The following is a 13,837-nucleotide window of genomic DNA, read 5'->3' as shown; positions in this document are numbered from 1 at the left end:
TTAAAGTTGCCTCATTAATTATGCAAATTAGAATCTGATTTGCATAATTATTGTCTAATCATACTAAGCATCACACAAGCTATCTACATACCAAAAATAATGACCATCCATCAAGCCCATCATGTTATAGTATTTCCTCATTAATTATGCAAATGAGGTCTTCATTTGCATGGTTCATATCAATCAATATTTCTCTCTTCCTCAGTTACATATGTCACATGTTTCAGAGTCCTATCATGGAATTTGGCGGATGTATAAACTTTCCTCATTAATTATGCAAATTAGATACTGATTTGCATAAGAGGTGTCTAATCATGTACATCATCACTCAAGCTATGTACCTACCAAAAATCATTACCATCCATCAAGCCCTTCTTGAGTTATTCCCTTTCAAAGTCAGAAGCAAAACCTGCTCCTGCCCACACCACTTACTCTCTGTCCAAAGATCTATCTACCACTCAAAAATAAGTTCCATAGCATGTCCAGAACGCGAGATATCAAACCAGGAAGTTCCACTGCAGTACCGTAAGAAGCCGCTAGGGGGCCCAAAATCTAATCGTTTTTAGGTCTCATCAAAACCTACCAACATACCAAATACCAAGACAATCCATCAAGGCGTTCTTGAGTTATTCTGTGCCACTACAAACAGACAAACAAACAAACAAACGCTACCCTCTGCATAACCTTCTCGGCGAAGGTAAAAAACGAACCTTTCTTTTAGCCTTGTGTGTTTTGTTGTCTTTTGGTCATACTTGTACGTTTTGAATGATATTCCCCTTATGAAGTCAAGGGTAACACAAAGCCAGTGAGAGGGGGGCTGAAGTGCCGTTACCCCACGTGCCTAAATGCCGTTACCCCACGTGCCAAACACGTCATTCCCGCACGATCCACCCACACCCAAATGAAAATAATACATTGACGGCTCGTCTCCGGCCTGAGTCCAGGATATGTCATCTCAGCTTAGTTTTAGGTCACTTCGTTATGACCTCTGCCAATTATCCGCTTGTTATATCATGTGGCCGATGTTACAATGGGTCAATAGTCATAGCTGTATAGAGTGACATGTAGCTAGCTTTTGTACTGGCTTTTGCAAGTCATGTTACTTTTTAACTTCATAAAAATGGACGTATTGCTTGTGTGTGTGTGTGTGTGTGTGTGTGTGTGTGTGTGTGTGTGTGTGTGTGTGTGTGTGTGTGTGTGTGTGTGCGTGTGTGTTTTTGTGTGCGTAGACATATACACACACGCGCGCAGTCACACACACGCGCACACGGACAGAAAGAGAGAGTGACGCACACATACACATCACACACACATACACACACAGACAGACGAGTTTTTATGTTGCTATAGTTTGGCATTTTTCAAACTACACTTCATTCTATTCCTACCAGATACACATGTCTGTAACAATAAGTGAAGGACTTTTCTTTCAAAAAAATGGACTGATGGGTAAATGCCTGGTTTCATATTAACTTTATTTGAATTCACTGCTTTCAATAGGTTTGCCTTCCGGTCATTATCTCAATTCCTGCGACACCATGCCATTAGAACAATTACAAATCGGATCCTTAGAAACCTCGATACCATCATTAACCCATCCCCTTGCCATTAGCACATCAACCAATGAGAATCTTAATTCACTGACGTGATTAACCTCACTTGTTAGATGTGGCGACCGTACCGTGCTGAGGGATGTATTGTAGTCTTAAATGCACTTGGCACCAATTTTTGTCCTTTTTAGTACATACGCCGTAATACTAAATACTTATCCCCTAGCTAGGGCCATGATTATTGTCTGGTTTGCTTCTAGGTCTAATGGGTCTATTAACTTAAAGTTACTGTGTGAAAACTACTAATTTCAATGCCCAAAATACATTGAGTTCGTCTAGACGTCTTCTTCGCAAATTGTAAAACTCATTAAGCTATAAGCCTGTACACCGTGACTCGAATTCTTTACCCGGACAACGCTTCCTTACGCAACTTTTAAATGGTAAATAGTCTGTATATGAACTCTAGTAAAGGTAGTCCAATACAGCCGCAGGGCAGTAGGTTGTTATCCACTGTGTCCAGGGCACGGTATTGGAAGGCGGCGCACATCCCTCTCCTTTTACCGCCTTTTACATTAGCAACCGATGTCAGGCGAAGTGCTTTAGACACAACGTCAACCCAGGAATGCAAAGAATCAAACCCGTAATCTATCGATCTCGTGTTCTCAAGCCTAGTCACTCGGCCTGTTGTCGCCAAGACTCTGAAATTATGGGTTAAACTGAATTGTATCTATCAGAAATACAACATTTCTATGTCTTGTATTTAACTTTTATGGTGCTATATCTTCATTATATTTATATTATATTATAAGCTAACTTCCAACTCTTTACCAATCTGTATTGTATTACTTGTTCCACGCTTCCTACATATTTCTGAATAATACGTAGTTGTTCTTCAAAGAAGGCTTTTTCATATTTTGTCTTATGTTGCACATTCTATCCAGTGGCGCTGCTGTCATAAATGTACCGCGTATGTTTGTGTTTGAAACAAAAAGGTGCGCAGTGTTTTATAGTCACTGTGGAGTCTTTTCATTCCACCACAAAAGGGGAACATTCTTAACATCGACAACTTTACCCTTCTCCACTAATCTAACGACGTGGTGTTGGACTGTTACTCAAGAAGACGTAGATGGGTTTACAAGCAGAGCTGTACAGTGCCAGATTGGCCATGGTCGTTTATCATAAACACATTTCTAAACTTTAAAGCCCTGTAATCATCCATCCTAAACTTTCAATCCCTGTAATCATCCATCCTAAACAAGCTTAACAAAATTCAGCAACTTGCTGAATTGTTGTTAAAGATACGAGCGTACACGTTACTTGAGTTTTACACCACACTGTTTGACATGTTTTGAAGTTTACTAAAAGACTGTTTGTCAGTGGTAAAGATAAAAGTTCCGGGCGGATTGTTTCCTATCTTCCCAATACATCCACAGCTTTCCATATAGGGTCTAAAGTAAAGTGTCCGTGGTTACGTTTACATGCATATGAAGCTCATTGCTAAGACCATAGAAGATGGAATTTCGAAGATAGAAGAAGCAATTTGCAGTGACATGTGACGAGTGTCACCTTGCCAACTGCTATTTTGAGTACCCATATGTTTTACATCTCTGGTGCTCAGTTATCTCTTTGCCGGCAATTCCAGGTGCCAAACCATAGATAACTGGATGCATATTTCACGAGAAGCATTTTGTTGAGAGTTAACGTTAAAAAATCTAACGTCTTTTTATCTACCCTATACCTTCATCTCAAATATGTAGATGTTCAGTCGTGCAAAGATAATGTACGTGCCTACGTGACTGCTACAAGGCAAGAAGTACAGCATACATGTAACGTTACATGGTGCTTTCAACAATAAACTTTACATCGCGCATATGGAGGTTCTTCTTCTTCTTCTTCGGGTTAGGTAGTCAACAACAGGGAGTTCCACCCTCAACTTCATATCAACTTATCCCCCAGATGACCCCGCAAGGGGCAAAGTAGGGGGGGGGGGGGCAGGCTAAGGCGGGCAGGCGTCCAGCCTGGCACGGAACGACTCAACGGTGGGAGCCGTCACTACCGTGCCAGGCAGGGCATTCCACTGGGGGATGGTGTGGGGGAAGATTGAATAATTGTATGCATTTTTTTAACGTTGATTGTTTGAAATTTGAGAGTATGGCTCCCCCGGGTGCGCCTGTAGGTTCTTACCTGGTCGGATTTGAAAATGTATATGCCAGATCTGTAGGTCAATATTGAATTTATCCATTATTGCTGTTTGCAATTCATTATTCTTAAAGAGTTGATGCCAATGGAATTGAAGATTTCAGTAACAATTTCTAAAGTTGTAAACGTGCTTTAGGGCAGATTGTCATCACTGAATGATAAATGTAGCAATCATCATCATCGGTCGAATGAGCAGCAGCCATCACACACCCTCTCCACGTCCGACGATCAGTAGCCATTACAGTGATGGCCTCTGGGCTCAGGTCACCTTCAGCATCCCCCAGCAGGTTCTGGACGTAGGTCAGGTAGCTCGTCTTCTGACGTCCTGGTCGTCTTGTGCCATGTGTCGGGACGTAGAGGGGATATGTCCTGAGTGGCTCCTCTGTAGGAAGCCTGAGAGCGTGACCAATAAAGCCCAGTTGTTGTTGTCTGACTCTGTTGATGAGAGGCTGTGTGTTTGTTGCCTTGTATATTCGTGCGTTGCTTACGCGATGAAGGCCCTTAATATTCAGCATGGCTCTATAGCAGGATGTGCGGAATGCATTTATATTGTTCTCCAAGTGACTGTACCCAGGATTCACATCCATATGGGAGCATTGATCATGACACGCATGTAACATTAAAGAGCTTGGTTTTGGTGGAGGTGGGGAATGAGGATCTTTTCAAGTTTCCAGAATGCAGCCCATGCAAGTAGCCTCTGATGCAGACTCCTCCCGGTTGTTTTCTTTTTCAAGTTATTGTTTTCATACTATTACATTTTTTTTTCTAATTGCTGGCCAGCTATTAGGAAAAAAATGTAATAGTATAAAAGCAATAACTTGAAAAAGAAAACAGCCGGGAGGAGTCTGCATCGGAGGCTACCATGCAGGTGCCTTTCGCCTAGAGAAGTCGTCCTTACCGGATCCGAGGTATCTAAAGTTTAATGCATGTTTGATAGGCTGACCATGAACGTCCAGTGGTGGCTGTGGACTGTAGTTAAAGGTCATGTACTCAGTCTTTGGAACACAGATGATTAGACGAAGTTGTTTTCCTGCAGCAGCAGCACTGGTAAGTTGTGCTTGTGCTTTGGGTATAGAAGACTCAAGCAGGGCGATATCATCGGCGAAATCTAGATCGTGTAAAGTTTTAGCTGGGTACCTTCTAGATTGGCGGGGGTGGGTAACTATACCAGAGTCGGCGTCTTTAGTTAATTTTGTCATTAGGAAGTCAATGAGCACAATGAACGAAAAGGGGGCGAGAACATCCCCTTGCAGCACCCCTGTGGTGACTTGGAATGGGTCAGAGATGTTACCATCCACCATAACAGCACTTTTTGAGTGAACTGTAGTAAACAAGTTTCATAATTTCAAAAGTACGTTTTCATTAGCCTGTGTGTCACGTAGGCACATAACGTTTGAAGCAATGCAGTTGGAAAAGACACTGATTCGAATGCGTCAGTTTGACTTGCCTTACTTTTTCAGTCACAGGGCACTACACGATTCACTGTACACTGTAGATAGTGCCAAAATATATGCCTATTCTTACATAACATGCATCTTTCAGTAAGGAGAGTGCAAAAGCCATTAGGCTACTGAAAGCGTGGCCAAGTGATATATGGCACATGACCGCTGTGCTGATCTTAATATATTCCATTAACTGAAGAATCTATTTCTATTCTCAGCGTTCTTAGAAAGTCGTCACTTCTGACCATTGTTGATTTACCTTCAAGCTTTCCAAGTTGCTCCTTAAAAGTTAAAATCTTTCACACACGTTTAACTGTATAGTGCAAAATGCAAGCCCATCTCCTTCTCTATCGCCCTTTGGACGATACAGCCGGGGGCTTTATCGTCCACTGGTAGTGATGTGTTTTAAACTACCATTTTCTTTCATTGTAAATCAGTATTGTAGTTGTGTACTAGCAGAGAAAGCACTGTCGAAAGTCTTTGATATGACCCTGGGTTTAAACCTGCGACCTCTTGAAAGCAAAGCGAGTGCTCTTCCTACTAGGTTATTACACTGTCCTGCTTCTCGGGATGTAAGTTAATATTTTCTAACTCTCTTTTCATTATTATTCTAACTTCAATGTCGGGTTGATTTTCTACACCATCCTTATTGGACACATGAAAGCGTACGTTCTCCCGTGATCATCCTCTGTCTGCCATTGTAATTAGACCAATTGCTACCGAAAATTTACGGCTATACACCATGAAGTGTAAAAAAACGCTTACGCAGGCATGTTTTGTCACAGCATGAACTTAACCACTTTCCATATTAATGAATGACACAGTTGAGGAATAAATAATTTTTCTTACTGGTAAGCAGTGTTATACGATTTAATCATATGCGATGTATCGTTATTTTAACAATATTGATATTAAACACACAAAGATTACTTACTTACCATAATTTAGCACAATGTGACGAAAATTGAATTAACGTGCAGTCGTATCTTGTGAGATCTAATTAAGGACAAAACCTTCCTTAATGTTTATATACCTGAAAACTATCATGATAAGCGTGTGATCGTGTGGCGTAACGGCAGGATGTTTGGCCCGGAAACTAGTGGTCCCGGGTTCGAATCCCCTGACGCCACCGATGTTGTGCCCTCGGGAAAAGCACTTTACACGACTTTCCTCACCAAAGTAGGTGTAAAAATGTGGCACCGTTGAAAGTAATTATAAAAAAAAATGGAAAAAAAGGTTACAAAAAAACTTCAGTACAGTGCCGCATTGCCTTTGTCTGTCCAAAAGCAAAATAGAAAAAAACAACTATGATACATAACGCATGAGGTTAATAAGCTTACCATAAAACATAGTGGATTGCCGTGTACCTTTTCACAATTATGAGGTATTATTCACTCAGATAGAGCAGTAAATCTCTCTGCCAGCACAAGTTAGTGTCAACAGAATAGTCAGTTGCATAAAAGCCTACAGGATTATACAGAATGTCGACTAAGCCATTAATAAGTATATGTTTCACGTCGATAGCCTTGGCTAAAGTATAATATGGGACGACCTTAGTCATTGGATGACTGAGCAACGATTTCCAATGAATTAACTTAGTGTGCAGCTTTGGTCAGCCATGTCGGTGGTATCAACGTTAAATACGATCGCACAAAATCAATACAGTTTCCCTTAAATATCGGCAGTACATGGCAAACGAGCGCCACAACATGTCAGTGAGCACTGAGAGGTGTAAAATCAATGAGCAACGCTTGATGTTACATTTGGGGTTTCCTGCGGTCTTCAAGAGCAAGGTCAATGTCTGGCTCTTGCAGGGCAGAAATACTTCAAATCTACCGTGATACCCATACTAAGTTTCGAGTTTCCTACTAGTTACCTGAACACTGTAATTGACATACTTAGTTTCTTTACCACTGGGTTCAAAGGTAAAAATGCATGTGCGTTTCTCAAGCTAGGTCAGGGTCGATAGATCTTTCCAGAGCAATAATATTTAAAAGACACTACAATAACATTGCAAAGTGTCCAGTTTCCTACTAGTTACCCGAACCCTATCCTTTCTAACTTGGACGTGTGCTTCTACAAAAAAATATATTATTTTTGTTATAAGCCAACCTATACAAATAAAAATTTTATGCAATGTTATTAGCTTGGGAAACCTGTCCCAATAGCTGAATGATCAATTTGAGGGAAGTCAAAAACCAATAAAGAAAATAAATCAGCCCTTAATCAATCATTTCCGATTTATATTAAGCTAATTATTGATTGATGTCAAAACTAGACGCCGTGAAATTATTTCACAATGTAAAAACCAGACGTTGCGGTTGAATAATCGGTTCGAGGGCAGTCGAACAAATAACTTTTTTTTTTCATTTCCTATCCTAATTATTTTTCAATTCAAAACCAGTCGCCATGTTCGTATGAACAGCTTGAACTGAGGGAATGCAAGTCCCACCAACATAATGAGATATCGTTTCATTACGACCTGCGCGGATTTTCCTACGTGAAATTTAAGACTATAGAAAAAATTGTAAACGGAAGGCTAGACCCCATATAATATATGTTATGACTGTGTTATCATATCGCTGTACTTACTTTTGTTTATCTATATAGTTGGAGAAGACCTTTAAACGTCCCAGTGCGTTTTTTGCGTCAACTTAAAATACCTTTCAACGGCTATGATTACGGACTTGAACGTTTATGACTGAACGAGCGATTGAAATTTGTATCTACATTTTGGTTAATACTGCGTTTTTGTTTACTAGTACATTGTATAATGTTGTGATTCTTATCCGTGACCCTCTATACGGCCTTGTTGAAAAGTGACCATAACGTCCGACCAAGCCGTTGAGAATTGATAAAGGCCTTGACTTGACTGTTACGGTTGACCATTTGCAGCCCTATGCTTCCATTCCCCGGGGTAAAAATTGACCATTGGTCGATCCACCGCCTACGTTAATGTTGTTGCACTCTCATGGAATACAGCAGTGACTTTGAGAGGAGTACAATCTATGACCCATATGGGTTTTCCTCTTTGTAGTGTAAGATAATCACGTCTGTTAAGCTGACTTTCAGCCTTGCAGTGACATTGACTGATGACCAATGTTCCGAAGGGTAAGCCGCAGTCTTGATGGTGTAGCATTCGGAGCTTACCGATGTTCAGACTTGGTCAATAGCGAAGGTGCAGAATTGGATATAAAGATGAGATAGTAAGTAAAAAAAGTCATATAAAAGAAATGAAACATCAAAAAATGGATAAAAAACATGAAAAATAAAAATGGAAAAAACAATTCAGGATTCGAAATGGAAAGTTTAAAAAGAATTATTCAGAACATTAATATAACAGATAATAAGCATAAGAAGACAACAACATCGAAGTCATTTTAAACTCGACATGCCATTCGTTTCGTATCACTCAACTGAAAGTGCCTTGAACTATTGAAGAAATAATACACAATCCATGGGCTGCTGATATGGTGGTGGAAGTCATAATTTCAAATTCCATAGGGGAAAACCATACGTTTGCTTGATCTCTAAGGAATTATGAATTACCACATTCAGTAGTATGGTCACTGTCCATTCCATCATTGTAATCCGAAAAAAATCAATTATTTAAAGCAGCTCCTATAAATTTCCCAAGATCTTCCTATGTACAGAATCCCTCGCATTTTATGGTCCAGTATTGTCTGTGTAAGGCCGTAAGTCGGACTATGGACGTTGACGTAAGTGTAGTCCCCTATGTCTGGCAAATTGTGAAGGCTAGATTGACTATTTCTCGAAAATCTATTTCCCGAGTCTTCTTGTCACGTCGTGACAGGAAACGAGCTGTCGTCCATTCAGTCTGCCGTGCTTTGCCATCAAGAGTATATTTCTGTATCCTCCAAGGTCCGGTTGGGCCGTATCCAGCACTTTGCCGGACGGGTATAGACTATTCCTTCCCTTCATACTTGCCCTTTTCGACGCCCGTGTCCAGATAGAATTTACTAGAGTGCTTGCGACGGCCTCTATGACGCCAGACGACGACCTCGGAGCAAACCAGCTTTATGGCAGCACAGACAGGGAGTGAAAGACTTGCCAAATCGTGTTTAACTCCCCATCACTTCAACCGAGACCATTCAAGATGTCTTGCAAGTCCTAAAAGTTTCTGATGAGTGCTTCGCGTTACTAAACTCAAGACAGAAAGTTCGGAAACTTAAATTTGAACAATCATTTCTCCTTTATGATTTTATCAATTGTTTAGTATTTTGTGCCATTGTTCAGCTTATTCATAAGCACTTACAATGATGGCATACTTGTTATGATTCTACATTCAAAGTCGAATACTAGAGCTGACTGTGTGAGTGTGTCACAAAACAAGTGGCAAAATTCCCCTGTTAACACAGTGTATGACGTTGGCAGGGGAATTGCGGCACTTTTCGGAGGCAAACAACCAACAAAATCAGTCATGGTGCTCACTGTACCAAATCATATACTGTAATTCTTGTTTCTTTCACTGTAACTTCATGTTCGCTGTTTCACGGTCACCGTGAAATTAACTTCACCATAAAAAACATGTCGTAATTAGTCATGATTCCTTCACACATCCGTTCTGTTAATCATTTGTCCCTACCGTGAAGTTCAAGTTCTGTGAAAATGTCCATTTTCCTTAGTTAGACCTTACACCTTGAATTGTTGCTACCGTGAAAATAAAGTGATTTGCAATATATGCATAGCAGGGAATAATTTCAAAGGAAAATATATAAGCTTTCCAATAATAGAAGATATATAATGCTAATCTAAAAAAAAAACGGACATAAGATCAAGGGAAATTTTGGCACTTATGTTCGTGCAATGCGTACAAATTTAAAATAGCTCTCGTGCTGTATCCATGGTACGATCATAACATCCGGAATATGGACAGACTTTCCAATGGCACATAATGAAATGCAATCGATGTCGTATTTACCGAGATATCATTGCGGTAGATGTTTTTGATTGCAGCGCCCTAAAATATCATGCCTTTCAATGAAATATGCTTAGTATGGTTGACTGTGTCCTCAGATACTCCGCTTCTATTGTAATTTCTATGGCAAAATAGATACAGAAAGGCAATGATGTCAGCCGATATTATAGGAATACTAAAATGGAAAGAACATGTCAACACAAGAGATCACTGTTCCCTCGCCACGCTTAACTACCTGGATAATGGAGTAAGACAGTTTTGTCATGACGTCAAAGCCGGCTTCGTGCCTTCATGGTTTTTAGCCGGGCCAAAACTTTTCAGACGCCGGATCTATATATAAATAGGCTCTTAATTACTAGAGTGTTAACTACACAAGCAACGGGATATATTAGGCTCTTAGCTACACAAACAACGGGTTGGTGATATCTGCAAGTGTTTTGGTAACCTTTTAGCTACCTTTCTTACGGAGTTAAGTCTTGCCCAAATGTGGCTCATTGTATGTAAGGCTGATGGTAAGGATGCAGTTTCATACGTGACTAGATTTTATTACGCCTTGCCGCTTTGTGGCGTTTACTGATGCGGTCTCAGAGGAGCCTGACCCTATGCCCTCCTCGTCTCTGTTCATGACTGATGTGGACTTTTGGATATAGATGGCCCCCTTTGTCCAGCGTTTACGTTAACTTTGTTGTCCTCTCTGTCTATGACTTTGCCCCCGCCCCTGTCTATTACGGAGATGCTCCTCAACATTACAATGTGGCCTGTCGCCGCTGTTCTTTTCCGTGCCCATTTCGATGTTTGTATAAAATGTCCCTCCTTCCTGACTGTGTTCCCGACTCCTACAATGGTGTTTGTGCACGCAGTCTATTTTATAGCATCCTATTTAACTTATCCTTAGAGTGCACCAAAAGTATCCTAAGGGCATGTTTCACTGATGTAGCATTCTTGAGTCGTCTGTGTAGTCTTTCTAGTTGCTCCGTTATACTCCATTTCCTTTGAGATGGTGACCATTGAGTGAACAAAATGTGCCACCGAATTTTACTGATACGTGTTTGTTGTAAGTTGTGTGTGCTTTGATGTCTTCCATATCATACTTTGACATAATGGATCATATTCCAACCATAGTAACTGTTATACGCTATGTAAGTAATTGTTTTGTCAATCTACCTTCGCGTAAGCCCCGGTTACACATAGCAGAATATGCCTCTCGACCTCCAGCAAACCAAGGTTGGACGTAGATCGGCAGCAGTCTGACCAGTTTTAGATTAAGGATTAATCCCAAACACACCCTGGCCACTACTGACTTATACCCAACCAAAACTTAACCTATTCCAGACTTCCCTTATAAAAATTTCAAAACATTCGGCTGGCGCAGCCGAACACCAGCTCCCTGACCACATACGACCTAGCTCCCTAACCATTACCAACCAAGGTCATGTTACTTAGGTCATCTGTAACCAGGGCTTTAGCGGTCTCCATCAAGTGGAAAAGGGGCCTAAAACATTGCGCACATCGGATGGTCATCATACCTTTTAAATCAGTAGAGTTCACTAAGCCATGGGAAAGCTAGCCGAAAGGTTGCAGAGACGTGGCCTGGGCAGATAATATCCATTTGTTTGTGAAGTTAAGAACCCAGCTTTAGGGCACATTGATTTATAGACCTGATGAAATTGTTCACGGCTTTAAGCTGGTAGTTTGACACGCGCCCCGGTCGATGCCCTGGCGCAACCTTAAGCCACACGCTTACGGCCTTCAACTTTAAGGCTCATTTCAGTACGTATCTCTACGTGGGAGTTTTAGACGTGGACACTGAAGTTGTCGAAGGCCTCTCAACTTGCTCCAGATATGATGTATTGCTACAACATGTCTACAGAATAGGTCTACGCCGTTAAACAAAATCAATCGAAAACTGTAAGGTTTTCAACAGAGTCCGCTCGTTTTCGTTAGTAACTTGTAATAATGTATATTCGTTTAATTTATCAAAATCACTATTTGGCACGCGGCTCTAAGTGAACCCGATGATGATATAATAATGATCTGAATTATAAAAAAAAATCTTTAAATGCGTGAAGCGAAAAGATCTAGTGTGAGGAGTGAAACCTGGAAGTGCCATATATTTGAATCACCCGGGAGAGAAATAATTCTGTTTACGTATAATTCATATGTATATTTTTAAGTAACAAAAAACTGTGGTGCTCTGATGGAATCAGCGTGGACCACTAATGTTCGTATGGTACTGAGTATGATATTTGCCTGCGCATAAGATTCCCATATGGATGGCATCATCCCTTTCTGTTTCATCTAATTTACATTGCTGCCAATTCATGAAGACACATAGGAATATCCTATTCAACATGCCCCCACAGGGATATAGATATAGATCTGCAGCTCTCCAATAATCCATATACTGGTTATTACCAGGCATAAGGTTACAATTTTATAACGATTAATAAAGCACTCGTACTGATTATACATGAAAGTTTAATCTCATTTTACAAAGGGTAACACCAATAAAAGGCATCGTCATTGAATATCTTCCCTGTGTAAGCCTAAACGATCCGTCTATGCCTCTCTTGCTTTTATATAATTCGTGTGACTAGATATCATTCTAAACGCTTTGGCACAATACTAGTATAAACATAGCAGTATCACATATGACATGCTAGAAATTACAGGAATATAAGTTAAGTTTCATTTTAGAGATGATTTCCTAAACTTTTAACGAATATGACTATGAATGAGTAAAAATGTAATCAGTTGGGATACGCGTTTCAGGCTAGGAATTTTACCATACATCATTCCTTTCAAACATCATGTAAGTATAACTTGAAACAGTCAATGTCATCACTATTTTGACAGGTACACTGGCGACCTTTTCGCCTTTCCTACAACATCCATCCCACCTCCTCTTCATTAAGGTAACCCTGTTAGCGTGTTCTCCAATCATGGCCCATGTTTCCCAGCGGATCTATATATACAGCGATGAAAGAAAATGATCCATATATAACTGTACTTAACCGTGACGTCTATTATTCCACGCGTTTATCTTGCTACTTCCAACATGGTGTTCAACAGCTTCCCCTAATGAAATTACCTGATTGCTAGATACATCTATGTTACTATTAATAGAATTCTATGGAAGAGAGACTTTATTACTTGTGTATATCGATCGTTGAATCGCATGTGGAAGACCGTTAGTCAATGAGGAGAAGAATAAGCTTGGCCTTGGGATGAGATTTTAAGATTAGCCTCCCTTTGTGGGTATTAACTTAAGATGGTAGATATCCTATGCTTGACAGAAGCTTCCTTACGCATTAGGCCTAGGATAAAGATGTTTTGTTTCAGGTTACCTGACCGGCTGTTGCAGAAACCTGCCGACCCTAGTCGTCGGTGGGGTTGGGGTGCGACCGCTGGTAGGGAACATAACTTTCGATCGGACATATGAGTGATGAAATTTCCACAGAATACAGGCAAGTCTTGCAAATCTTTATAACATAGGTCCTTCATTCGACACTTTATCAACAGAGCAAGGCTTTCAACAGTTGCTGTAAGAGTGTGTAGCAAACACTGCACATCTTTGCTAAGTTTAGCCTTATACAATATATATCTGTTTAAGGTACAATATGTTGTTGAGTATACTAGTGTCCTGATGCATTTTAGTTTTACATTGTTCAAACAGTATGTCCAAATCACTTCGGCTGAAATCTAAA

Source organism: Branchiostoma lanceolatum, chromosome 14 (genome assembly GCF_035083965.1).
Source record: "Branchiostoma lanceolatum isolate klBraLanc5 chromosome 14, klBraLanc5.hap2, whole genome shotgun sequence".
Taxonomy (NCBI): Eukaryota; Metazoa; Chordata; class Leptocardii; order Amphioxiformes; family Branchiostomatidae; genus Branchiostoma; species Branchiostoma lanceolatum.
The sequence above is the reverse complement of the archived record's forward strand: the minus strand, read 5'-3'. Positions refer to the sequence as shown.